Raw genomic sequence first — 25,862 nt, forward strand, 5'->3', positions numbered from 1 at the left:
CCCCCCTGTTGGGATGGCTTTTTGTGCTGTATGAAGGTGAACCCAGACTTAGAATCCTTCTGTGTAAGAAAGCAGCAGAGTGAGAGAAAAGGAAAAAAAAATTAGGCTATAACTCGTACAACCGTCGGTGAAACTTAGTGTTTTTGTCAAGGAGTTTACTTTCCACAAGCAATTGTTTATTTCATTTATTTCCCTTGTGCTTATTTATGAGATGCGATTGTGTGAAATACTATTATAGTGAGGTCTGCATCTTATTCAACTGTGTCCCTAGCACCAAGAGATTCTTGGCACGTGATGGGTAATACACAATGAGTGTTTGTTGAACAAGTGAGCACACATATATATATAACACAAATCATCTTACCTCAATTTGTATATTACTTAAGATCCTAAAAATTTTATGAAAACAGAATTCTTCTTGAATCAAATTTTATTATATTTAATGTCATGTGTTATTTCAAAGAGTTTCATTATGATTCCTTTCGTGATAGAAATAGTCATTTCTAATTTATACTTCTGATAGTTTGTTATGTCTATCTTCATGTCATGTCACAGCTTTGCTTATGTCAAGGTACAGGGGTCAAATACTTCTCACTTTAAACAGTATAGCTTATCTGAATGTGATTCTAGCTGTCTAGGCCTCAGGTTTGCACTTACAAAAATTAAAACAGGAAACTCAGAATAGCAGGAGTCGGGGAGGTAGAAGAGGGACCCACCCAGCAGGGGAGGGTCTTACAAGGGATTTATTGGTCAATTACCAATCCGTATCACAAGCCAGGTGGGAGGAACACCAGAGTTCCTTTTATATTTCATCTTGTGTATTTGTTGACATGGAAGACATCTTTCATAATAAAAAAGTTTTAAAACTGAAAATGAGAAGAGTTTTAACATTACATCATGGGCATTTTTGACCTGTAAAATCTAACTGCTGCACTTAATTGCATTTATCAGATTTGACTATTTGTTTTACTTAAATTGGATTCCTGTTTATTTCCTTTTCTTGCAGAATAAAAATGAATATCCTAACGGTGAAACCCATATTCCCCTTTGAATCCCTCACTAAAATGAGGGCACTATTCAAATGTATACTACTTCAAGAAATATTTTTAATTTTATCACAGACCCTTAATAATAAGAGGCTAATTGAATTCAGTGGCTTATGAGTACCACTGGGTTGGTATTTTGAGAGGGCATTTTAATTACCACAGTATTCGCTGAGGTTAAACATGGAAAGTTCTTTTTAGGGAAATGGAAATGTGACCTAGCTCCACAGAAACTTCAGAATGTACTATGTTTTCCTTCCCCCTGTAGGAACATGAGCTTTTGGAATCCTTTTACATGGAGATCATTTATTCCTTTTAAACATTTTTTAAAGCTTTTTGACTTCATGCCCGAAACCAATTAATGACCTCTTTCTGTGAAAGGATGAGACACACTGAGTGATGGGGCCACATGGCCTGCTGTGACCTAGAGATTGTTTTAATGACACATTGAGACTCAGTTTAGAGATGGACCTTGTTCCTTTTGAAGGCTGGTGGGTAGAAGGTTCACTCATACCTGGGCAAAGATTGGATCATCTTTCGTACTCCTGCACAGAAAATTAAATTAAGATAAAAGAGCAACCTTTGCAAGGCTCTTTTTCATCATTTGCAAATTTAGTAATTGTATTAGTTTCCAGGGAATGCCGTACAAAGTACCACAAACAGCAGCGTAGCTTAATATGACAGAAATTTATCCTCTCACAGCTCTGGAGGCCAGAAGTCTGAAATCAAGGTGTGGACAGTCTTGGTTCCTTCTGAGGGCTCTGAGGGAGAATTTCTTCCATGCCTCTTTCCTCGCTTCTGGTTGTGGCCAGTAATCGCTGGCATTCCCTGGCTTGCAGCTGCATTACTCTGTCATCACATGACCTTCTCCCCCTGTGTCTTCACATTGTCTTCCATTAAGGACACCAGTCATAGTGGATTAGGGGCTCATCCTACTCCAGCATGACTTCATCTTAACTAATTACATCTGGAACAGTCCTCTTCCCCCAAAAGGTCACATTCTGAGGTACTGATGATTAGGACTTCAACATATGTTTTGGAGGGACACAATTCAACCCGTAACACTCATTATTTGAAATAACTTTTTAAAGAGATGAGGTGCCTCTGTTTGATCTATTATGGCAAAGAAATTGTTTGATGAATACCCTGGAATCTGGTGTGTGTGTGGGGGGGTATCTCTTCTCTGACCCACTTTAGAAGTTTCCCATAGAAAGTGTGGAGGCTACTGATGTACTACATGTATCTCCTTCAAGTTAAGTGTGTCTCACCATGAGCTTTCTGGACTCCTAGACATTGGCTTTGCACAGAGCATTAGAGGACATCTAGTCCTGTGCTTTTCAAAGCAACGAGTCTCTTATCAAGCTAGATCTTAAATGGCACTGAGCATTACACAGGAAGGCTGAGCTACTTTTCTGAATGTGGTGGTGAAGATGGTAGGGCCCTTTTCACATCTACCCCTTCACCTCAAAACTCTGAAGCTACCTCCACAGTCCTTGCATCAGAATCAGCTGAAAACCTGTTAGCAGTTTAGATTCCTGGGTCCCCCTTTCTTCCTGACCTACTGAGTCAAACTCAGAAGTGGAGGATTATGAGTATGGATTGTGAACGCATTTCTTAGGTGATTCTTTATGCTCACCAAGGCTTAACAACCTTTTCCCTAAGAACTTCATGAAGCATAGTTTAAAAGTCTCTGATCTAGCCCAACCCCTTGAAGACAAGGTGACAGAGGCAGATGGGCCAGCTGAAGCTAGAAGGCAGATGAGGCTGGATAGGAACAGGGCTCGGGCTCCATCCTGTTTCTCTGGCTTCCAGCCTCTTTGCAAGTTCTGTACGAGAGATAGCTCTTTATTTTGTAGCAGAGTCGGGGAGAAAGTCCACTTTTGAGCTCTTCCAGAACATTTCCCACACATTACTTATCAATAAAAGGTATTTATTTCTTTATTTTAAGGGTGAAAAATAAATCCGTTACCCATGTTTTCACCTAAGAGAACACTGTATTCCCCAGGGTCAGCCTTTAGGTAACTTGTAAAAATCAATCTCCAAAAACTAATGGTTTCTGAGGATTTTGGTTCTAAGCCTTTTCTTTTACCTAATGGCTCAATAACAAGACTGAAACCATTTGGGATTGAAAGGAATTTCCGATGATGAAGGAACATCTTAATAAGACATGAGTGGGATAGTGCTGTAACCCTGAAATCTTGGCGCTTTCAGCCTCGTAAACCTGCCTAAGTTCCTGAAAGCAGCTTTTGTGCCTTGTCTGGCACCATGTGTGAGAAAGATCCCAGATTTCTCATGAACTGAAGGGGCTGGAGTGATGCATCCGACCGTGTGAGATGACACACACCAGGCCTTGGAACTGCCCATAAATGGAGGTCCCTCTTAGCATTCAGGATTGAACCTTGGGCAGGCAAAGTCAAAGAAACTCTTTTCTTTTTTCTCCAATTGGTTGGTTGGTAGAGGCATGCAGTGCAAGTTCAGAGTGGATTAGAGAAAGGGGAACTTGTTTCCATTAAGTATAGGTGTAATTTCAGTTTGTAATAAGAGGTAAAATAAGACAGGACCTTCAAACCTCATAATTTTCAACAGTTTGAGTCCCCCTTCAAGTCCTACTTGGATGAGGGTACACTGGTTTAACCCTAGTCGATTAACGAATGTTTTCATGCTGTGTTTGTTTTTCTGGCAAGCGTGTGGGTTGCTAGCTCTTTCTGCACCCCTTGCTTTTAGGGAAGTGGCCCAATGGTTTCAAAGAGTATGGGCCCATTCTTTTAAGATTCAACATCGTACCATGTCTTAGAAGCTACCCACATGTTTCTTTCTTTCTTTCTTTTTTTTTTTTTTTTTTTTTGGAAGCACAGGCTCCTGACGCGCAGGCTCAGTGGCCATGTCTCACGGGCCCAGACGCTCTGCGGCACGTGGGATCCTCCCGGACCGGGGCACGAACCACTGCGCCACCAGGGAAGCCCCCACATGTTTATTTCTATAGAAGCTGTTGCTTTCATAGAGTCTGGGCATGTGCTGGAGGAAAGTTTCCTTTTTGTTTATCTCTCTGCGGGATACAGCTACCACTGTGCTTTTCTGATAACAGTGCCACCTGGCATTCTTCCAGAGATTGATGCTCCACGAAGTGACCCATTTGTGACAAAGAGAGCAGAGCTGCTGCATGTCTCAGAATGCTCATGTCAGTGTGGTGGTGGGCGTGCCTTCTCTGTGAGTAGACCTCCAATGGGAAGCAGCTCTGGCTACAAAATATGGGGGACCCTTCTTCAAAAATCAGGAAATCATTGTCACTAAGGGAATGAACATTCCCTCTCTTCCATGGTCTTTCCCTCGATGTGTCATGCTCTTTTAATATTTGCCATTTAAGGTCATTTTAAGAATATAAAAATTAAAAATTTAAATCATTGGTATGAATCTTACCATTTATATTGTGCATTGCCAGTGTTAAATGTAAATGTAAGAGCATTTCACTTGTATGCGGAATCATTAAAATGACACACTGAGTACCTGGTAGCTCATGCATGCATATGTATTTTGTTCTTAACAGAACAGTGGAACTCCTGCATTGTGGTAACTCAGTTATTTTGATTTCACTTCACGATTCACCCGCATTATACCAACACTTTCCACCTTTGGCTTACTGAAGAGTAAGAATGAACTGAAAGGAACAAGAACTATGACTTGTCCTATCTTTTCCTTTCTATGACATCATTTTCAGCATAAATGGTTGGCCAACACAGGGAAGTAAAGTGGGTAACTAAAGCTGTGATAGCATTCTTTAGTAGTTCTTGTTTCCTAGAATATCACTGCATTCTTTCTGTGTTTGAAGCAAATTCTGGTTAGAAGAGAAAGCATCACCTCTCTGGGCCATCCGTGATCCTGTTTATTCAGTTGTAGACATAACAGACTTACATTAAACTCATTTTGAGTGTCATTGAACTCCCGTGCATTATAGATCCACCAGAATTCTGTGCCCCTAGGGCAGTGCAAATACTGTCTGTGAATGGGACAGCAGACGTATTGCCCATACCTCTTCTGCTGACGTGCACACCCCATTGCCCCATGGGACTTCACTTACAAAGCACAACTTCAGTTATAAAATTACTGAGAATTTCAAGATGGTGACAGTAGAGCATTAAACCAAGTGTGAGGCCTTCTGAGCACTAGGACTTACGTGACTACACAGGTCACACATCTAAGAAGCCAGCCAGGGAAGTTATAATCAGAGAGTATTTTTTAAGCGTAAAATAAAGACCAAAGACTTTAGGAGAGCTTAAGTGACCCCTATGGGAAATTAAGACCAAGATGTGTTGAAATGAGTGGTGGAGGGGTGGACTTTTCATTTGAAGCCATTGGTCGGCTTGACAAAATGATGCCATCTTGTTGTGCTGTCAGGAAGCATATGGCGTAAGTGTCATTGTAGGAATACTTCCTAATTCCCCCAATCTCTCTATGAACCCCTTGTTCCTGTTGACTGGAAGTACCTGGAAAGGAGCTGTTTTTGGTCGCTTTAAAAGTAAAGATTCTGTCCCCAAACTTCTGGCTGATTTTTTGGCTAAGAAGTTTCTAACGGACCCGTGAATAACCGTTGTTTTACCTTTTGAAAAGATAAATGAAGGATTTGTCCTGCTTCACTCTGGAAAGAGTATCTGTACCATCCTGACTTTTTGAGACCATACACATGCCTTCACTTACAGCATTCTTTTGGGTCTTCTCCATCATCAGAAACATCAACCAAACATCATCACTAATTTTGTTCTTCAGAGATGCTATCAATAAATTACACACGGGAACTTTCCAAAAGAAGCAAAAATTGATGTGAAATCATTTTTTCAAACAAATGTTTAAAATTCAAATGAGAGCTAGATGAACAATCACCTCGGTAACTGAGTCCAGTAAACTTTCCTTCTTAATCATTCTACTCATGTTGAATCATGTCATCTTTCCCATTGAGGAAAGGCATTTCTTTTGACTTCTTGCAGTTTTTGTATCTTTGCCAACCTTAGTCATTGACGCCTCAGTCATTGAGAAGGTCTTCATTATACTTGCCCGCAACATACACATGATGGGCTATTGCGCTTGAAGTCTTCTACTTCTTCCTGTACTTCCACTGTTTGTATTTTTCTTTTTATGAAATGTAGCAAAACTCTAATCTGTGAAAGGATACACTCAGATTTATAAGTGGAGAAGGTCCAGAACTTCCAAATGCAGGGAATTTCTTAGGGAAATGTCACACATTTTTTAAAGTAGAGGGAAGTGTTTTTTATTGATTTTATACTGTTTGCAGTAAATGTATAATTGTTCTTTTAAGTAAAAGCAGTTTCACGCAACAAAAGAAAGACCAAGACGTGTCCTAGCACAAATAACATTCAGGTCTTAGCTCAGATGCCATCTGCTCAGAGAGGTTTTTTCCAATCACCCAATCTAAAGCAAGTTCCCCTTCATTCTTTTTTTTTTTTTTTTTTTTTTTTTAGCGGTATGTGGGCCTCTCACTGTTGTGACCTTTCCCATTGCGGAGCACAGGCTCCGGACGCGCAGGCTCAGCAGCCATGGCTCACGGGCTCAGCCGCTCTGTGGCATGTGGGATCTTTCCGGACCGGGACATGAACCTGTGTCCCCTGCATTGGCAGGCGGACTCTCAACCACTGCGCCACCAGGGAAGCCCCTCCCTTCATTATTCTTTATTACATAAGTAGTTCTCAAACTTGAGTGTACATCAGATTGCTTGGGCCTATCTCTCGAGTGTCTGATTCAGAAAGTCTGGAGTGAAGCCTGAGAGTTTGCTTTTCTAATGAGTTCCTAGATCATGGTGGTACTGCTGATTCAGAGACCAAACTTTGAGAACCACTGCTCTATTTCATCCCTTGCTTTATTCTTCTTACAGCGTATATCTCAAATTGTATCTATATTTATTTACTTGTTTATTGTCTCTTTCTACCACAAGAAATTAAGTTCATTGAGAGTAGAAATTTATTCTATGTTCACTACTGTATCCCTAGGCTGGGAATATGTCAAATCGTAATAGGTATTAAATACATATTTGTTGAATTTATAAAGGAATATATGACCAGGAAGTTCAGTGGATAAGAGGTTATATTAGATGGTAGTAATTGGTGTAGGGTTGGGCCACAGAAACACTTGTACCTGTGCCCAGATGGGAGGTATTGCTGGCCAAATTTGCTTCTAGGCAAATAAAATGCAAAGCTGCAGATCTAGGGGCAGGGAGCAGTAATCTTGAAACATGATTTAGGGAACCAACTGGATACTTTAAATGGTGGAAATAAGAGGGGCTTTGTAATTTCCTTTCAGGCTTGGGTATTTGGCCGTGGCTAAAACAGAATGATAGGCAAGGGTCCAATTTCTTGTCTGTAGGTGGATTCTAGAGTCTCAGGAACTCTGCAGGTGAGGGAATCCCTGCATTGCTTTTGGTTGAACAAAAGCAAATATTCAAGCTAGATCATATATGGCAAATGCCTTAGACCTAATACCTGTGTGTTTATGAATTGAGGTGAGTGATATTCCGTGATAACCCCTTGGAGAATGGCCGTGGCTTTCTCAGATGCCCCCTTTGGAGGTTGTTACACTCTGACTCTGCAGGCCCAGGAAAAGCAGGCTCTCAGGGCTGGTAACTCATGATACCTCATGCTTAAACATATAATCCTTGAGCTACTGAGCTGCTTCAGCTTTCCATCTCATAGCAGTTGTCCAGCATTTTGGTCAACTTGACCTGATGCTCTTTTCTCCCTACTTTTTTTTTTTTTTTCAAGAAATAGATTTTCATGTCATCTTAAAATACCCATCTGTGTTGTCTTTCAAATAGCTTTGACAGAAGCAGGCTCTGAGGAGAGAAGTTCCTTTGAAACTCCTAGAACAAAAATATGTCAATTATTTTATAAGGAGTCCAGTTAAAGGGAAGGAGGAAGAACCAGGGCTCCACCACGGATACCTAGGAGTGTTTCTGTGGCAAGAGTGGGCCCAGAACGTGGCCATTGTCAGAGCAGGTCAAGGTGATGGGCAACCTGGGAAAGCTTGTTAGCATCTTGGGAAGAAGTCCACGTTGGTGGTTCTCAAACTCTGTCTGATGTGTGAGGCTCGCCTCTGCCCCCACCCTCCAGGGATTCTGATGCACTCTGTCTAGGGGGATGTATTAGTCAGTTTGGGCTTTGTAACAGAGGACCACAGACTGGGTGGACTAAACATCAGACATTTATTGTATCACAGTTCTGGAGGCTAGAAGACTGAGATCAAGGTGTCAGCAAGGTTGGCTTCTTCTGAGGCCTCTCTTCTTGGCTTGTAGATGGCTGTCTTCTTCCTATATCTTCCCATGATCTTCCCTCTGTGCTTGTCTGTGTCCGAATCTTTTCTTATAAAGACACCGATGGTATTGGATTAGGGCCCACTTGACCTACTTTAACTTTAATTACCTCTTTAAAGACCCAGTCTCCAAATCTAGTCATATTCTGAGGCAGAGGGTTAGGACTTCAGCATGAGAATTTGGAGGGGACACAGTTGAGCCCGTAATGGGTGGAACCCAGGGAATCTGTATTCCCAGCAGTGTCTTCAGATAATTTTGATATAGCCAGGTTTACAGTCAGTGTTTTGTATCCACTGCAAACACCTGCTAGATCTGAAGCCCAGTGATCACAATCCTCATTTTTCTCCTTTGCAAATGAGAGCTTCTCTGCCAAGCCAGCTGATTTTCAACAGGATTGTAACAAATACGCTCTGGAAGGACTTGGTAACTCAATACCTTGCTGCCTGCAAATATAATCTGGATTCATCTGTAGCTGGACGTTTGGGTGTCAACTCAGAGACATTTCATTTCATGTCCAGTGAATTACATTCTTAAAAGCAAAACAGGTTTGGGCTTGCAGAAACACATGAACCTGAAGACAGGTTATGAGTGAAGCTTAGTGTGCCGGGAAATGTATCCGATGTAGACCTAATTGCCTATAGTTTATTTTCTGTGGCTACAATTTCGTCTCTTCTCCAGGAATCCTCATTAGATCTTAAACCTCAGGATGTACGCCCTGTCCTCTAAGGAGCAGTACAATGCTAACAAGGATTTGCCTGAAAAGTCTATCTTCAGTATATATTTCCCTCAAATAAACCCTTCTTCCTGCCAACTGTCAAAACTGTCTACATGAGTGCAAATAACTCATCTGCAGGGGGAGCCACCTTCTCTGCATGTGTGTTTTTTGGGGTGAGGTCAGTTAGGATTAGCCTCCCTTTGTTTGTCTGAAGAGAGTTTAACTCTTGGAACACACTCCACTTGCCGTTTCTTGAGTTTATGAAGTGGTAAATCTGCTCCTAAGTGGAGATAATATTTTCATTAGAATTTTGTGGGACAAGAGCAGTTTTTGAATCGTGCCTCCCATGTCTCAGAGTAGTAAAAATGATACATTTTCTTGACTGATCCGGCTGTATTAGCAGTAGCAGTACCAGTACCACAACCTAAATATATAACTCACTATTTGTGTGGGAGATTAAGGTTCAGCCATCCTCAGTTTTGATTTTGGACCAAATCAAGCCTTGACACAGAGGCTATACCATCTTTCTAGACAGTTTGGAAATGTGTGAGGTTTTTTTTTTTTTAACATCTTTATTAGAGTATAATTGCTTTACAATGGTGTGTTAGTTTCTGCTTTAGAACAAAGTGAATCAGCTATACGTATACATAACATCCCCATATCTCTTCCCTCTTGCGTCTCCCTCCCTCCCTCCCACCCTCCCTATCCCACCCCTTCTAGGTGGTCACAAAGCACCGAGCTGATCTCCCTGTGCTATGCGGCTGCTTTCCACTAGCTACGGTTTTACATTTGGTAGCTGGGACAAAGTGAGAGAGTGAGGTTTTTTTTAGTGCTCACAATGTCTGGGGGGCGTTCCTGGAATTTAGTGGTGGGAAACAGAGAAGTGAGACATCCTACAATGTTTCGAACAGTTTCACACAATGAAGATGGATGCACCCAAAATGCTTTTAACAGCCTGTTGAGAGGCACTGATGTATATCAGGGGGTGAGCTTTACTAACAACAGAGGTGGAATGAAAATCGATGTGGTGCTTCCCTTCAGTTCCTCCAGTGCTGAAAACAGGCAAAACGGAAAGGCTGGCCTGGCTTGTTCTACCTAAATTGTTCAGGAGGGGAACCAGAACCGAACAAGAGGAAGATCTTGGCTGCACCATCCAGAAGCAGGTCCCGCCTGGTCTGCATGTCCCACAGAACCTGCAAGCTCAAGGAAGTTCTGGTCTGGGAGACAGATGAGGCCACCCAAGTATACATGAACCCCTCAAAGAGAAATGTAGTCCCATGAAGGCAACTCAGAGGGCTAAGAAGTGTGGTGTTGCTGGGGGACAGGAGCAGAAGTTCCAGAACTTCCCTGAAATGACAGCAGAGTTTGCATGACTCTGTTTACTAAGGTGCATGGATGGAATGTTGGAGAGCTATTCTTCCTTATATATATATATATATATATATTTTTTTTTTTTTTTACCTGCCTTGGCAGGCGGACTCTCAACCACTGCGCCACCAGGGAAGCCCCTCTTCCTTATAGTTTGAACTTCATCTAGTATCGATTTGTATATTATGTGGATTCGTATATGCTATCTGTATGATCTCCTGTAGATAGTATTTTCCTCCTGACTTCCTTGGGTCCTCAGCATTGTCCTCAAAGACTAGGTCCTCACCTTTGATTCCATTAAAAACGGAATTTCTCTTGCAATGTACACTTTTACCCTTAACATAAAATCATACATTTTTAGTTTAATTCCACACACTGTTACCTTTGAATGTGAGTAAACGTGTTTTTTTAAAATTCATTTTGTTTCTGCTAAAGTAATCATAAATGATCCTTTAAAGCAACAGTTATCTTTGCAAGCATGTCGTAACTATTTGTTGATCATACAAGGACACTTCAAATAAATTTTGAAAAGAATCATACCCGAAGATGACTTAAAGTTGGAAAGAAGATAATTTCTCTAGTAATAAAAAGTATATATTATTTCTACAATTTGAGACTTAAGGATATCTTATTTTGTAGGAGTGGCCGACAGTATGAAAACAACATTAATTGCTGACTATGGAAATAGTTATTTCAGTTTTAAACCTTATAATTAAAGAATGTCAAAAACCTAAATTTTGTTCCATGAGTTTTAGAGATTTCTATTTTGTACGTGAGTCCAAGTGTTAATTTTTTTTCCTTTGTGAAGAAAAAAGTATCTTATTGAATCCAAATCTTTCTTTTGACCCCAAAAGGAATGAATACACTCAACTGTTCAGTTTCACAAATATTTATCATGAATCTAGTTTGTTTAAACCAGTCTTCTAGGTGCATGGAAGATGCCAAGATTAATAATATTCTTATTCTTATTCAATTCCTATTGGGAGATAGATATAAGAACTGACATGGCTGGAATCTAAGGCAGGCTGTCATCAGTGCTTCAATAGACATGTAGGGAAGAAATGATGCACTGTGGGGTGCACAGTTATTCAACAGATACATATGGAGCATGTGCTAAGCCAAGGTCTCTCCTGAGTACTGGGAATACAGTGGCCAAAAAAACAGATGCTGTGCCTGCTTTCTTGGAGCTTATAAGGGAGGGAGGCCATTTGTGTCTAGAAGTGGCTAACTCTGGGGTGATGAAGGGCAGTAGCATTGCAAAGACCATGTTAGAATTTCTTGGGATTGCTAGGTAGGATTTCAACATGTAGAAATATCAAGGGAAAAAGCATTCCAGACAGAGAGAACAGAAGCTCAAAGAAGAGAATTTGGAAATGGAAAGTAAGTCCCAGACACTGGATCCAAGACACTGGAGCATAGGGTGAGTGTAGAAAGATCCTTTGGAAATTTGTTCCATGTTGTGAAAGATTCCCAGTGAGCACATTTCACTTAACATCTCATGAATCACAAAGTGACATTCATCTCTTAATGACAGAAGTATTTCCTATTAAATTTTGTAAGCCAAACATTTTTTTCTTCCTGTTCTGGGTAGTCATCAAAGTTTTGGTGAGTTTTAGTCGGGAGGATGCTATGATCATATCTGAGTTTGAAAAGAATAGCTGTGGTAGTAGGGCTGTTTAAAGAGATGTCAGTTATAAGCTATCCTGCCCCCTCTCAGTTCCCAATGAACAGGTCATGGGAGACATATCATTCACAGGCAGTTAAGCCACAGGCAATCAAGTTAACAGTATAGCAAGAAAATATAAATGGGCCCAAGTCTTGCTTTTGTGAACTTGATCTATAAGATACAGACATTCGTTAGTTATGTAATTGATGGTGAAAGGAGGCCAAGAAGTTGAGTCTGAATTCAAAGCCTCACGTGAGCCAACAAAATGAGAAGCTGGTGAAGAAGATAGAGAGAGATTTGGGTAGTGTGGATGGACAGAGAAGGGCAGAAACTGTGTGAGAGGATGCAGTGACATTGAGAACGATTTAGATTCATGGTCATGAGAGTTAGAGGGGATGGTCAGGAAATCCGTGGAGGCAGACACCTGTATTTCGATAACTTGATGGAATTGGGGGAGGGAAGATTATGGAAAGGGAAGAGCTTAATAGGACTCTGAGATATCAAGACAGTACTTAGGATGGTCATGATTCCATCGCCTGTGTTAGAACACAGGAGAAAGGGAATTTTGTAGAAGCAAAATGTGCCGAATTCTGTCTTGGACGAACTGGGTGGAGGTACTTGTGGAATAGTATGGAGAGATGCAGAGATGAATGACTCTGTGAATCTATAACTCAGAAGAGAAATGAGTGAAGGGCAGGGAGCCAGCATTTTGGGGATGCCTATTATATGGCAGGCACTGTGCTAAATGCTTTATGAATGGGCCTTCATTTAGTTAACATCCTCTGGGCAGGCCATGTCATTCGTCAGGCATTTGTTCTCAAATTCATCCCCCCACCCTTTTTTGCTCTGTTCTCCATTGAAGGAAGCTGTCCTTTGTAACAGCATTTCCACGACTTCTTCGGAAGTGGCTCCTGGCTAGTTTAGTCAGTGGGAGTCATAGTGGGAGATGGGTGGACAGGAGAAAGGTGTTTCTCTCCTTTTCCTTCCAGTTGCATCTCCAGTGTCAGTAGCTGCTGTATGTCTTCTGTGGGGTATTTTTCTCACTAGGTAGAAGGAGGAGAGGAAGAAAAGACATGGTAGATGTGCTAGACTTGGCTGCATATGTATATAAGAAAAGAAACTTGCCAAACAGTGATTCCCCCCACCGCCCCCCTGCCATTATATAAAATGTGGGCAGTTCAGGTCTGTCATGGTGGTTTTGCAGTCTCTTTGGAGACCCAGTCATATATCTTTCTGCCTGGCCAACTGAAGCATCTGGCTTCTACTCTCAAGGTCTCCTCATGATCCAGAATGGCTGATGAAGCTCAGCCATCACATGTGTGATCTTGAAAAGGGAAGAGGGAAGTAGAGAAAAGGCTTTCCCTTGGATGCCTCAGCTTGCCTCTCACTGGCTAGAACATAATGACATGAAGCTGAAGGGGAGGCTGAGAAATGTTGTTAGAGCCTGGCAGTAAAGTACTCTGCTACTTAAAAGGAGGGGAGAATGGACATCAGAGCCCCTGGAGATCTTGACCTCAGCTTTGAGATAAATATTCTTCTCACTTTAAGGATGCGAAATGGTTCTAGACAGCTGAAGAAGGTCTCACAGGTGCTGTGGAGCAGTGTTGATATTTCACCCCAAGCCTGTCTGACTCCCAAGTTCATAAGCTCAAGTGTAGGGCTGGAGAGGCAATGGAAAGTCCACCACATAGAGCTGGTGGTTAAAGCACGAGGGACAATGCGATTTCCCAGGAAGAACACAGAAATTAAAAAAGCAGAGGCACAGAGGAGAGAAATAACAAGCGAAAGGGGCTGGAGGAGGCCTGGAGTCCAAGGTACAAGGCGAATAGCCATTTAGGGAAAATAGGATGGAAGAGGTGAAGAGGAAAGACGCCAGGGAACCAAGGTACAGAGCAACCAAGGGAGGAGCAGGCAGAGGCAGCCGTTCTGTAATGGAGGAATATTGGCCTTGGAGTCAGGGAGTTATGGTTCAGAGCTCAGCTCTGTCATTTTCTGATGACATTACCTCGGGTACTTCTTCCGTGACCTGAACTTCAGCACACTCACTTCCTGGTAAGCAGAGACTATGCTCGGGCCATTGTTGGAGGACGTCAGGACAGTTTGTATATCGACACAAGTCATATTGGCGGGGGGTGTTTCACAGGCTGTGTACCCTGAGTGAAAGCACTGCTTTCTAAACTCTTGCTCTTTTAATAGTTTCCACTACCTTGGCTGGGGCCTAGGAATATGAGTTGTAGTTTATGGTGCATGTCTTAATTCTGGGTCACTATTTCGACTTCTGTTTACAAAACAAGTGTGGAATAGCCAAAGGCATGGAGAGGTCAAGCTGTTTCCTCCTGTAATCCACTGCAGCGTAGAGGAGCTCTCATCCAGCAGAATGTGACAGTGTCTAGAAAGGGTCCCTGACTCTGGACAGCTTCAGCTGTCCATCCATCTTCCTGCCCTTCTCTCTCCTTGGATGCCTCTGCCATTGGACTTGACTTGCAGGTCCTTTTCTAGGCCTTGGGAGAAGGTGTTGTTATTGCATTGGCCCTTCTGTGATACTCTTCAGTGCTCTGCACGTTTATAGCTTGCATAAATATTGAATAATAATAAATAACTACAAGGGAGGAAGAATATTGTAGACTGGGGAGAGTGAAAGATGCTGAACTCATTATTTGAGGGCCAATCTTGGGCCTCTTGGCTATCTCCTTTAAAGAGATTTGTTTGCCAGCTGTGTTGAGAAATATACTTTCCATATGATGAGCCCAGAGAAGCAGCCAGTTTCCCTACAGTGCTCTTTCAGAGTAGCCCCAGGAGGGCCCACAGAATCCTTAATGGTGTTTCAGAGAGGATAACCCCTCACGCCTCCTTGGCAACTGGGTTAGAGGAAAGCCCTGGGGAGAATGGCTGTAGCAAGATGATGAAATCAGAGGAATGGGATGGAATCTTTTGATTTCATTTTATTTTCTGATTCCATGTGCAAATAGGGCAGCTTTCCAACCATTTTATGGATGCGTCATCAACTGAGAAGGTCACTTGCTTTTCACTTCACAGTGATCTTGGCTCAAGGAGGGCATTTCTCGTTTAATACGTAATCCAGTTTCAATGTGTCAATCAGATGCTATCACCTCCGTCTGAAGAACTGGTTTTTCTGTTTGGTGTTCATAAACCAGTTAAGAGAGACAGCCGAATTCTTAAATTTAAGTGCAGTAAATATTGAGTAAATGTTTACAGAACCTGGGCAATTGGAGGAACTATAATTAAAAAAAAAAAAAAAAGCAATATGCAAACCAGTTGGACTCACGTTTTTATAGTTATAACTGGCTGCAGCCCAGGCCAGCCAAGGGGGTGTTTAGTAAATAAGATTAAAGCCTTCTTTATAGCATGATCGATATCGGCATGTTGTGCTGAAAATGTTTTCATGATTTGTGAACAGATTGGTTTCATTTACTCAGAATGTCACATATACCCACCTTGGGTTGGGAATGCAGTTCTTCCTGAAGCTAAGTAAACAGGATTGAGCAATGCACCCCCTTGCCTTATTTCTTGATGGACCTTTGCGATAGCTCAGCTGTGGGTGAAGCACAGCAGGGGCAAGGAGGAAGTGGAAGGGGAACTGGACGGAAGTCAAGAGCAGGAGATAAAGGTGGATAAATGGTGGTTTTAAGAACAGAAGCTTGCTGATGACTTTGGAGATCAAGTCCCTGGAAACCCCAGGGTGGGTCTGGCTCCCCAGTGGTAGTTGGTAGCAGCTGGCACCATGGGTGTACTAAGTGGGAGATATTTTTTTGCAGAGACCCAGAACTATTTGCACTCAAAGATTTGAGAATCAGATTTTGGGATTCTAGCTTTTTCCTAATGACAGTAAATGATACAGTATCAAAGCTTTTCTGACTTGTCTGTCAACTACCCCTGCAGAAGAAAGTCTCTTATCTTTTGGATCCTTTTCTTATTATGAAAGACCCATGTCTAGAAGTAGCCAAGGAAGGATGTAGAAGGGACCCTCCCTGAACATTTTATCAGGAGACAAGCCGAACAAACAGTGAATGTTGGGCCCAGAAAAGAAAATGTGTATTCTTAGGCCTTAGCTGTCTTCAAATTTTTGAAGGAATATTACAGAGAAAAGAAAGCAAGCCATCTTTCAAAAAGATCCTTCCTGAACTTCCTAACCTACAAGAGGCTTCTCCTGCATACCTGTCCTGGTTGGTTCCCTTCATGTCACTTCTTAGAACTTTTGATTATTTTACTTATTTCTTTGCTTACCATTTGGGTCTGTTTTCCCTCCAGGAGGGCAGGGATCATGTTTGTGTAATTTACCTCTGTCTCCCTAGCCCTGGGTGTAGTATCAGGTGTGTAATTAACACTCAGTAAATATGTGTGGAAAGAATAAGTAGGGCAGCTTAGGAGACCCAGCGTGGTAATGGTGTTCCTGAATGTACAGACTGATCCCATTGCGAACCAGTGGGCTGGTTGCTCTCTGCCCCAGAGTTACTAGCTGCTCCTAATTTCACTCGTATTCCAGTCAGTTGAAGTATAAATTCATGTAGTAGGTTGCCTGGGGGAACAGGTATAAGAAAATATCAGTGGGTAGATGCAAATCTTCATTATAGGAAAAAAAAAAACTATAGAAGTGTGTATCTTGATAGTAGTTTCTTTTTTAATAGAATCAATAAAGTAAAAAAGTTATCCCTTCTACCTCAACTCTTCAAAAGAGTGGTAGCTCAACTTTACTTTCAGGCATTAGTGGTAGACAGCAGAAGACTGTAACTCCAGCCTGGAATTAAACAGACTTTGTGCTTATAATGGCTGGCTACTTGGTGAAATGCTGAATAGTCAGTTATCCATCAGTCAGCTTCCTTGGGTTAGTGAGACGAGGAGCTTTAACTAACTTTATTTTGAAGCAAAACATAGTCCTGAGTAAAACAATTCTCTCCTTCTAGCTATTTGTCTGCCTCAAATATATGATATGAAAAGATCTCTTTCAAACCAGACACTCAAAAAACTAGAGACTTTTTTGGGCCAGAATGGTGCCATCTGTCTCAAAGTGGCAATTTTGCAAGATTTCTTAAATTGGGTGGTGTCCCACTGTACCTGTGACAGATGCATTTTCATTAGTTCAAGCAGTGGCTCTGCCTTACCTCACACCGTAGGATTAAAGGACAGCTTCTAATGTATATGCTGCCCCCAGTATGCATGTCAAGAGAGTTTACCAACGGCCTGAGTAGAACATAGGAAACAGAAGCTGTGTAGCATGTGAATATCTGATTAAACCCATCAAAGTTTATTCTAGATGCAGAAGTTACATAAGTTTTCTTCCGAAATATGCAGGAAAACAAAATGCAGATTCTGCAAGAGAAAAAGCCATTCAGCAGTCAGTGGAATGAAGCCCAGGGCCTGTGGTGGGAGTTTACATCACCGGTAAAAAGTACTCTCACTGTTTTCATAGTCATAGAACCTAAAAATATGGCCATAGTTTGAATCCAGGACAACATGCCTCAGAATACCCCACTGTTGACAATTCTTCCAAAGTATCCCAATGGGAGTCATCTTCTTAAGTGATCAGTATTTTTTTCTAATATGATCGCATTATTACAGGAGAATAGGAAGCCCCTCTCCCTCTTCCTATCCACTAAAGAGAATTTGCCATTGTCTGCTGGGTTTCCCAGTCCTCTGTTGAATAGATTCTGGGTAACGGAGGAAGGGAAGAATTGAGGAGAATCAAGACTGGCCTGATTTGATTTTCATTAGAAAGTGCTGAAGGGAGAATGATTCCAAAAATGTGGAAAGGAGAAGAGCTGCTGAAGTCAGTGTGGCCAGGATTTGGGGAGGTTTAGAGTGAAGTGGAGAGTCTTTGGGAAAAGATCCCCCTAGTGTGAAATGAGATCAGGAGGTATGGAAAGAGGATTTTAAGGATTTGGTCATACATTATGAATGTATGATCCTTCTTTGATATTGTATCAAGATATCGCAGTAAAGTACCATATAGCTCTGCAATTTTCTTATGATTCTAGGCTGACTGGTCTTTGAATGAAAACCTGTGTCCAGACTGGGTCACATGGCAGCTAGACTTTTTAAGGGTTGCACTTGTTATAAGCTTACAGGTGAATGTGCAGAGTGGTTCTATTTTGGACAAGATCTCGTGCATCATGGCAGGGAGAAGGCACAAAGATTCTTTTAATTAGGAAATAGTTGTCACTACTCAGAATTAGGATTCAAGACATTGCTGTCACCATAACAGCCTAACATGGACATTTTCATTTTCTCAGAGTCATTGAGGGACCAGAACTGTCCCTCAATGAGGGAGTTGGTGTTGTTCTATCTGGGCATTTTTTGTATTATAGCAATCAGTTTAAAAGTTAGAAATACACTTTATGCTGTAAGGGAAAATTTTTTAAAGCAGAACTTGATCATCTAATTAAGCAAAGTGACCTTAAAGTCATTATTAATGACATCGTGGGCTAAACAAATGCTGTAGATGAGATTAGATTAAAAGTGGATTATAAGGAGGCCGAATTAGCTTCTTTATTAACAACTAGAACTTAGAGTCTACCAATTCCTTAGTAATTTCACTGGGGAAAGCAGGGGGAAGCTTTGGTGAAGACATTTGGGGATGTTTTCCGTTGCTTATGCCACTAGAATTTCTTTTGCTTATGGTGTTTTCAGAGCTTCATGGAATTTCCATTCTCTGGGCTTTCAGGAAGTTACTGACATGATATCAGCAGAGGATACATTTCTCAAAAGACTTAAGTAAATCTTTACAGGTGACCCTTGAACAACTCAGGCTGGAACTGCGCAGGTCCACTTCACTTATACGTGGATAGTTTTCAGTGGTAAATACTACAGTGCAATATGATCTGCTGCTGTCATTTGACTCTGTGTATGCGGAGGAACCACAGACAAGGAGGGTCAGCTAAAAGGGCGTTAAGTTATATGTGGATTAACCCCCCTGTTATTCAAGGAACAACTATGTATAACTTTGGAACTTCCAGTACCAAGTCCTGAGCTTACCTTGACAGTGCTTTGGAATTTTTTGCTGCCCCCCAGAGTGGGAGGTACATTCAGCCCCTTGGAATCTGTTCTAAAATCAGTGTGAGTCCTTCTGGCCTTGCTGTGGCTTCCCAGTATCTACTGTCTTTTCCTGACATTCCCTTCCTCCATTGATGAATCCTTTAATGTCAACCATCCAGCAAAATGAGCATCAGTTACCTTTTATATCTTATATGCTTCATCGTACTGTGTAGGGTCTATGCCTCGCCTCAGAATATCAGATCTCATAACGTATTTGTCGTCTTCACTGGATGTTAGTAGTTAAAAAGCACTGAGGGGAAATTCATGTTAAATTTGCAAGACCAATAAAAAGGAAGATCATCTCAAAATGATTCGAAGTTCTTCCCTTTCCATCTCAGGTCTTTGTTTTTTTTTGCTTACTGCTCCACATTTATGAAACGAGGGTTTGGCAGGCACTGTGGTTCCCAGGGAAGTTTCCTCATTCAGCTCAAATGAGTCTAGTGCATGTGTGTAAAGGAGTCTAAATTGAATACCTTACCACTTCAAGCAAAGGAACAAACTTAAAAGAATAATATTTGCAATCTACTAAACATGCCCAGCAAAGTGGATTAATAGAGGAGACCAATCGATAGGACGTTACAGGTTTGTTATTTGGCAACATGTCGTTCCATGTGCAATAACCATCGTCTCTGGTTTATGCAAATTGCTAATGACAACACATCCACAATGAACAAGACTTCCTTCTGACTTTGATTATGATTTTTAAATTCAACAAGAAAAGATTAGAGATACTGCTCTGTTACCATTCACTTTTTAGCTCATTTTAAGAGCAAGCCTTTGCCTGTTAGTTCAGGCTAGGTTACAGACCTAAAAAAAAAAAATTCCAGCAATTACATCTCCAGATATGCCTTTTTATATTTTCTCTGGAGACCTATTAGTTTTGTTTGAGTTCCTCAATATATATTTTATATATCAGCTTTCCTTTAATAATTTTCATCTCCTTAGCTTTCTGTGCTGGGTTCTGAGTGATTTAATTAATTGTATCTTGTAACTGACTAATTATATCTTTATGTCCAGTCTCTTGTTTATCCCATCTGCTGAGGTTTTAAAAAGATAGGTTCTAAGGCATCGATTCATGAATTTATTATCACAAGCATTGGTTTTATAACCTGTTGTTTTTGTTTTATAGATACAGTTTTCCTCTTAAATGTTTTAGAAACCTACAAAGTCATTTCAAGTTGCTTTATTATTTTTGGTTTCTTGGCTGCCAGTTTTTTTTATTACCTGCTCTCTTACCCAGTACTAGATTATTTTGGTGTGCTCTGTAACTTTTATTTGAGAGTTATCTTGAGTGGGTGTTTTATTTTTAGTTATCCTTATGCTCGCCCCTCCCTTTAAGATTTCAGTGATGTCTCAGCCTGGCCCTCAGTGATAGTAAGTAGGTGTAAAAGTCAGGATTTTATATGTACTAAGTCTTCCAGCTTCCTTGAATACTAAGTACAGTCACTAATAACTCTTCAAGATTTATTATAAGTTTTCCTATTTCATGTAACAATATTCAAGTGAGTCACTGCTGGTTGCATTATTTCTTGGATTGGATTCCTACTTTGTGAGATGATTGTGAGGGTTCTCCCTGCAATTTCTACTACGTAGTTACACAAAAGAGCAACAGTGTATTAAGTGGGTGTGGCTCCAGGGGTGTATGATACCATATGTACTCTCCTTTCTTGTGCATCTGTCACCAGCCTGCTCAAGTGTTATGGCAAATCATCAGTAGCAGCATGGCTCCATTTTAAAACGTGAATTAGGTGAAAGAAATTGATTCCATGCCATTTTAAGCTTTGTAAGATAACTCCATCAATCCAGCTCAATGACCTAAAGTGACTTAGAGAGTTACATATGCAATACATATGAGATAGAGTGAGACCCTTTATATTGAGGGGGTTCAGGGAGCCTTATGAGGGTGCATTAAATTGCGATATGTGACCTTTATTGTTAGAACCTCCAGACTCTTTCCCACCTCTACCTCTATCCCCTCGTGAAGGGAGCACCCTTTTCTCCCCTCAATACACCCCTGAGCCTCAGGGTCTGATTCATGCCTTGCATTCTGCCTTCTTTATAAGGTGGGCGTTATTCAAAACAAGTGCTGGGGGACGTGGAGCCCCCTGTCGGCAAAGGTCTGAATCTCTGAACTTGATGTTCTGAGAACATAAACTCTCTCATATCTCTGTGTCTTTGCACATTGCCTTTCCTAAGACTTCACTGTCATCCTCCATGTACCCAAACCAGTCCAGCAGGTACGTGCCTACTCATCTTCTCCGTGTACCCTCAAGCGCTACCTTCTCCATGAAGATTTCCCTGGTTCCACCAGGCAAACATAGGGACTATTCCCCTTATGGGCACCTGGTACACACTTCTCTCATTGTAATTGCCACTTCAAGTGTGTCTTTGCTGTCTGGTTGGGCACTGTGTAAGGACAGGGACCGTGTTTCTTCATCTTTATGTCCCCAGGGCATACTACAGACATTTAAGTACTTGTTGAATAAATGACTGAACCATGGTATCTGGAGAAACAGCCAATGTGCCACCATCAGGGCCAGAGACTAACTTTGGGACAAGAGTTGGGAAGGGAATCCCTAGCTCAATAGCTCCCCTTTGTTCAGTCACTGGCACCCAGCATCTCTGAATCGGGGCATAACAGAGCATGGCACAGTGAGCACAAGAGAGAGTTGCATACAGGTCACTGGTAAAAATAAAAAAAAAAAAAAACCCAGCTGAAATTGTGTTTGATTTCACTGAAACCCAACTCCAGAAAGAAGTAGCTATTTCAACTCATTTGGTCAAATAGCCTCAGTGAGTCATACTTCTTAAATGCTTACCAGATATCTAAACATTCTAGTTCGTTAGCAGGCAACACCTAATGATTAATAAAAGAGCTTTTTTCCGCTAAGTTGTGGGAGCCTTTGGGGTTAAAAAGCTCCAGCTCTTTCGAGCTCCCCTCCTCCCTTCCCCCGCCAGTGCTGACAGTTAACTTGGTTGGGTTACATTCCAAAACACGGTGACAGCTGGGCACTCTTTAGCACAGGAGTTTCTACTGGTCTCTGTCCAAGGAGGATTATGAGTAAGCAATCTCTGGAATTGGTAGAGGGCTGATGAGTGCCCCGAGGCCCCATATTCATAGTAATCCTCCGGGGATGGGGGCCAGGGCTGTGCTGTCCGGCCGCGGTGTTGGGCGGACGTCCCATAGCCTAGGCTGGAAAGGACTCTGGAAGCACAGATGTGGTGACAGTCATCTTGGGCTCCCAGTGCCCCCCTGCACAGATACTCTGTCAGTTCGGCACTGCTGGGGAGGGAGAGTTGAGGTGGTCATACCTGTGGCTCATTGTGACTTTTGCTGGAGGAAACAAAGGAATATTGGCTTTCCTCCACAGTGGTAGATTCTTAGAGGCACTCTCACAATGTGGATAGTAATTGTGTCTCCGTCTTCTCTCACTTACATCCTCATTTTGTTTTACTTATAATTTAGATATGATATTTATCAAAAATACTATTTCTGAGTTTAAAAAAGAATTCTGAAATTTTCTCTTTATGGTATACATTTTAAAAAACGTGCCTGGTACATTAGAACGAATATGTTACAGCCTGAAGGGGCCCTAGAGATCACGGAGTTTTTCACCTTCTTTGTGGATAGAGAAACAGGGCTAAAAAGTCGGGTGCCAAGATTTCTGGAATATCACCTGACTGCAATATCATTCTTAAAGTGGGGTGTGAACTCAGATCTTTTTTCATGGACCCCAGGCCTCTCTTTAGTGCACAGGGAAACTTGACATATCTGTGTTCATAGAAAGTCTTAGGTCATAACCTCAGTGAAGCAGGACTCTGGAAAAAATATTTAATTAAATTAGTTTGCACTATACACAAATGGAAATCAGTCTGGACCTAGGTTCTGAGTGTTCTAGAGTGCAACTTACTTTTAGTTTCTATTGATGGTCTTTGCAACAACAAATATATCTGTAAAATAGCCAGTCAACCTCAAGAAAAATATTACGTGTGGAGATAAATGTTTTTTCTTCTACAGTAGAAACAAGGAAAATTGAGATGATGACTGTAAGTCTCAGAATATTCCATATAGGAATATAGAATGATCTTGTGGCTGATAATTATGCTGTCTTGTTTTCCATTAAGAGTTCTAAATTCTAAAAATGAAATAAAGTCATCAGTCTGGAATCTTTTCACAATATTTATCAAATTCCTCTTTTTTTTTCTAATTCAGAAAAATAGATGGACAGAAGTCCCAAAAGGCAAGTATCACTGGGGTTCACTCCCTCTGTACTTTGCACAGGGCTACACGTGAACTGTTCAGTTAATGTTTGGATGTTTCCCAGTCTTCCATCTTGCTTGAGTAAAGGGAGGAAGGGGCTGCAACTGGACTGGCCAGGTCTTCAGCAGTCAGAATCCTCATTCAAAGAGAATAAGAGTTTGCCTTTGAAACCTAACCGCAGGCTAAACACAATATGTTGTAGCTGTGTCTAAGAGATCGACATGGATGCCAATGCCCTGGAAAGCTGTCAATCTGAAATTCTCTTTGAAAGTCAGGTGACTTGCTTTACACTTTACACAGGCATGAACCACGGGGAGTCGGACACCCAGAGCTTTAAGGAGAAAGGCTTATGCTCTTTATAATTCTACATGTCTTTTTCACCTCTCTTTGCAATTCTGCATTGGTCAGCTGAGATGTGGGAGCTGTAAGAATCTAGGGCCATGCTGCAATGCTGTATATTCTGAAAATTCTCTGGGGGAAATTCATATTCTTGATTATGTCTTTGCTAAAGACACTGGCCGAGATAAAGTGATCCCAGAAACACATGGACTGCACTGAAAAATGTACACTTGCTCTTACATACCTGTGATTATATACACATCCAGGAACTGAATCTATGTAACTTAACATTACTGGTATTGAAATCAGTCATTATAATAAGAACCTCCTTTTTCATTAAAATCAAGGATGCCTATCATTGAACTCAGGGAAAACAACATTTATTATAAAAGTGAATGCCACATCCAAAGTTGATACCAAGTTCCTTCCCCCCAACTCCTCCCCCCATCCCCCCCGCCAAGATCCTTTAAAGAAGAATGGAGGGAATACATTTCATAAGCACTGGGATTGCCCTTTCTAAAGCATGTATTTTTAAAAATTATTTTTGGGACAATAAAACAGGAAAAGGTGACATTGGAAATGAATTAGTGAAAAGACCACAGGCCTCGCAGGTAAATGGACTTAGGTTAATGTGCTGTAGGTAATAAACTGGGTGACTTGGCACATGAGTTAGCTAACCTCTCTGAATCTCAGTCTTATCTGTAAGTGGGACTAATAAAATTTTTATCACAGTGTTTTTTTTTTTATAAATTTATTTATTTTTGGCTGCATTGGGTCTTCGTTGCTGCGTGCAGGCTTTCTCTAGTTGTGGTGAGTGGGGGCTACTCTTCGTTGCAGTGTGCGGACTTCTCATTGTGGTGGCTTCTCTTGTTGTGGAGCACAGGCTCTAGGCACACGGGCTTCAGTAGTTGTGGCTTGCGGGCTCAGTAGTTGTGGCTCACGGGCTTTAGAGCCAGGCTCAGTAGTTGTGGCACACGGGCTTAGTTGCTCTGTGGCATGTGGGATCTTCCCGGACCAGGGCTCGAACCCGAGTCCCCTGCATTGGCAGGTGGATTCTTAACTACTGTGCCACCAGGGAAGTCCCCACAGTGTTGCTCTAAACATTCACTCAGATGCTCCATGTAAAGTGCCTGGCTCATAGTAGTAATTTAATAAGTGCTCATTTCTGTCCTGTTAGCAACTTGGCTATTGCTTTTGAATTATATGCTGGACTTGCCCTGAAAGTGTTTTTTAAGTTTATCGGCTTTTGTTGGCTCAGTCAGAATGTCCAAGGGAATGACTTTGGCTGGGTCAAAGATCCGTTCCCAAGATGATGGAGGAACCAGCACCTTGTCAGCCTGTCCACAAAGTGTAGAAAGATGGGTGTTGCCCTAGGTTCCGATGCTCAAATGTACAAACACCAGTGCAGTGGTTTCCAACACCTGCCTGATGTTGTATTATTTCTCATGTTCAGTATCATCATTTTGCAACAGCTGGAGATGAGCTAACTTTTGAGAGTCTGTGGAAGTTCAACAAACTGGCACTCTGTTAACATTGGACAGAGATGAGGTTAGGTATGGGAGTCAAATGAAGAAACAGCTCCAGGGAGGACGTTCACAGTAGGGGCTCAGCTCACAGAGCACAGAGCTTGTGTAATGATGCCGTGGAGCTCTGTTTTAGTGCAGACTCAGGCACCAGATGTGCACAGCTGTGCGAGGGAAGCTAACCCTGCCAGAGCAAGAAAAGCCACACGCCGGTTGTTTTACTTCTGAGCGAGAGGGAAGGGGAAATAAATCTCTCTCAGTAGAGAAAAACAACATTGTTAACCTTTATTATTTATCAACTTATCTTTTTCTGAATCAAGTCTAATTGGGCCATTTGTCTTTAACATGCCTTTCCTGATTTAAAAGTACAAAAACAATTTTGCAAAAGATTTTTCAATTCAAGTGGCCTGTTTAAAACAGGCTCCATTTATTCAGTAATATGTGCTTTTAAAAAGGCTATGCTTTTCTTGAGGATTTCTTAATGTCGTGTCATGAAAAGCAGTGAGCGGCTGATCCTGGCCACAGAAGTATTGCCTTTATAACCATGTATTTTTTTCTCTTGTGAAGAAAGTTATTTTATGTAAA

The sequence above is a fragment of the Neophocaena asiaeorientalis genome, unplaced genomic scaffold (genome assembly GCF_003031525.2).
Source record: "Neophocaena asiaeorientalis asiaeorientalis breed wild unplaced genomic scaffold, Neophocaena_asiaeorientalis_V1.1 scaffold256, whole genome shotgun sequence".
Classification (NCBI taxonomy): domain Eukaryota; kingdom Metazoa; phylum Chordata; class Mammalia; order Artiodactyla; family Phocoenidae; genus Neophocaena; species Neophocaena asiaeorientalis.